Source organism: Corvus brachyrhynchos, unplaced genomic scaffold (genome assembly GCF_000691975.1).
Source record: "Corvus brachyrhynchos isolate BGI_N302 unplaced genomic scaffold, ASM69197v1 scaffold137, whole genome shotgun sequence".
Lineage (NCBI taxonomy): Eukaryota > Metazoa > Chordata > Aves > Passeriformes > Corvidae > Corvus > Corvus brachyrhynchos.
In genome coordinates this window covers 27,219-29,822 of record NW_008238830.1, presented here as the reverse complement: position 1 = coordinate 29,822, position 2,604 = coordinate 27,219, and the positions used below count along the sequence as shown (strand labels likewise).

At 42.9% G+C, this 2,604-nt stretch overlaps 1 long non-coding RNA gene across 1 annotated transcript; it reads right to left on the bottom strand.

Annotated features, from left to right (window-relative positions):
* Positions 1–592: 592 nt before the first annotated feature.
* On the bottom strand, positions 593–1,451 carry LOC108447620. The gene is made up of 2 exons (XR_001863270.1): positions 1,024–1,451; positions 593–702 (listed from the first exon to the last, which is right to left on the bottom strand). It is a non-coding gene; the product is annotated as an uncharacterized LOC108447620 (long non-coding RNA).
* Positions 1,452–2,604: the final 1,153 nt, after the last annotated feature.

Here is a 2,604-nt window from a genome sequence, read left to right as displayed (position 1 = left end):
CATGGTGACTACTTTACCCCAACACAGAATAAGTAAATTCAAACCAAAATGTAATTAGTACAGTTTTTTCACTTTCCTTCGAGCCTCACATTGGGCGCCACTAAATTTGTTCCGGTTTGGCCAAATTTAGAAATATACCTCTGAGAGAAGGTACAAACCCTTTCCCCGCCCCCAGGTTCGGGAAAAAATAAATTTTCCTCGAAGGAAAGTGAAGGAGATAAAACTATTTATTTACCAAACACACGGAAAAAGGAAAATAAGGCTAAATAATAAAATGTTTCGCTGTGGAGGAAAAACCTGGGAAAGTGTTGGAGTCCTCCCTTTGGTCTCCTTGGAGCTGGGGCTTCCTTGCTCCCCTGCCGCAGCTGGGGGAGGGGAAAGTCACTATCTCTACTTGACCTTGACCAAGCCGCAAACTGCTTTGAAAAAGTTTTGCTCAGTTTTTCCTTCCCCCTCTCAGGCTCAGTTTAGAGGCACAGAAAAGCACAAAAATTAATTTCTGGGCATAAGCAGCAATATGGGATACACATCATAAGGTCACCCCAAGACAGGAAGTTTAAAGGTTCTCGCAGCCGTTTAGGTATATGTACGCATTTTCTATTCCCGCCGTATCTTGGCTTTCTGAAGTTGCCGTATCCTCTCGCATACCAGCACGCCCATGACGAGGCTGACGGCCGGTCTGAAAGCCTCGCAGAGTCAGACCTAGAGATGGTCAGAATTGACTCATGAGACTTTGCAGTCACAGTGAAAGCCAAGAACATAACTGATGAAAGAAGACGTTCTGGACACAAGGAGTAGATGTTCTTGTTACGGAACATTAAGCACGTATAAGAAGGAATGTGCATATGATATGTCACCAACTATACTTTCGCTTCTATAGCTAATTGTATTACTGCTTGAATGGTCATTGCTTGTTAGATAGCTTTGTCATTGTTTGTTAACAGCCAATCTTAATAAGCCACCGTAATTGTGAAGAGGTATAAGAGCAGCAGCAGAGAATAAAGAAAAACTTTTACTTCTTACGGCTTTGGATTACGACGAGCGTGCGCATCGTTACATCCGTCTCGGCAAAGCAATGCGCCTGGGAGAATTCACAACGCGATTCCTCCAATTTGGCACCGGTCCATTCCTCGCCTGGCGTACGGAGCATCCTCGAGTGCATCGTTAGCAATCTTAGCATGGAAAATACTTGAGACGCAAAGCTGGAGATCGTTAGTGTGCTTGAAAAGCGGAAAGATTTCCCGGACTATTAAGTCAGGTTGTTTTTAATGCAGCAAAGGAAGTCTGTCCATTGGCCGGGCCTGTCTTTGGCACTAGCTCAGCTCTACAGTGCAGAAAAAATTGTGTAGCGCTTTGGGGTTGTGCGTTTCAACTGTAATGTATTGTCCAATTTATCTCATGGGTCTGATGCCTTAGGTTTTCACTTTTGTATATTTCAAATTCTGTACTGCTCGGTGCGTGACTCTGAAGTTTCTTGTAGCCTGTTAATTTCTGCTCTCTCGTGCTAAGCAGACATAACAAAGCCTCTCTGGCCCCGCTTTCCAAGGACACCGAGACCATCCTAGGCCAAAAGTATAAACCAAAGAGCCGCAAAGGGGGAAACGAGCCGACAGAAAAAGCTTTGAATTTGAAGAATTAACCCTGCTATGCCAACAAACCAAACCTATGAAAGAGTGAAGAACTCGTGACCTGGGGTCTGTCTCAGGGTCCATTTTGAGAATTGCTTCAGGTCCCAGTGCCTTTGAAGACCTTTCAAACAAATACCTCTTTTAATCCTTTACTCCTGTTGATGCCTTTTCCTGGTCTTAAAATCAAGAGTCAAACACGGTTAGAAGGGGAAAAGGGATTTTACCTTGGTATTTATTTTAAGGATCCTTAGGTGCACACGTCCAGGTCATATGCATCGAGATGCAACCCCCCGAGTACCTCCCCAACAAATAGAGCTTTCTTTCCCTTTCCTTTTTGTTGGGAAGGATGAAAGTTTGGCAAGAAAGTTTCACAGATATGTAGGCTTGGCAGAAAGATCTCTGAATGTAGAAACTGAGGATGAGGTAGAAATGGAATCAAGTTTTGATATAGAGTAAAAGACGTTTTGCTGAAACACTGATTGCTGAGTAACTGAGAAGGCAAAGGTTGGAGATGAGTTGGAAGGAGATTTTTAGGATGAGGACAAAGGTACGTGACTACAAACAAAGATGTTTTTCACCAAGTAAATAAGTCTCAAGAAGAGCATAAGTAAATAGAAAACATGTCTTTACCAAAAAAGAGAGATATCACAGGCAAACAAGAAATGTCGATGTAGCAAGAGGAAGAGAGGTCTGGGATTTTCCATTGTAAGCTTAAATTGTAACTTACTTACTCTTGTGATTGGATAATCATGACTATAATATGGTGATGGTAGTAGTTATGATAGGCTATAGGCTGTCATAGGTTAGCAAGCATAGTCCCGGAAGGGATGTCCTTGCTAAGGGGTGCTTACAGTTTCCTCTGGGACCTGATAGAACCTATCAGCTGGCCAGTTTGAATATGGACAATTCTTTAAGCCACTTAAAGTTGTGATCACCTCTGTTATCCACATTTAAGAATAGGCAAACTCCCCCTCCG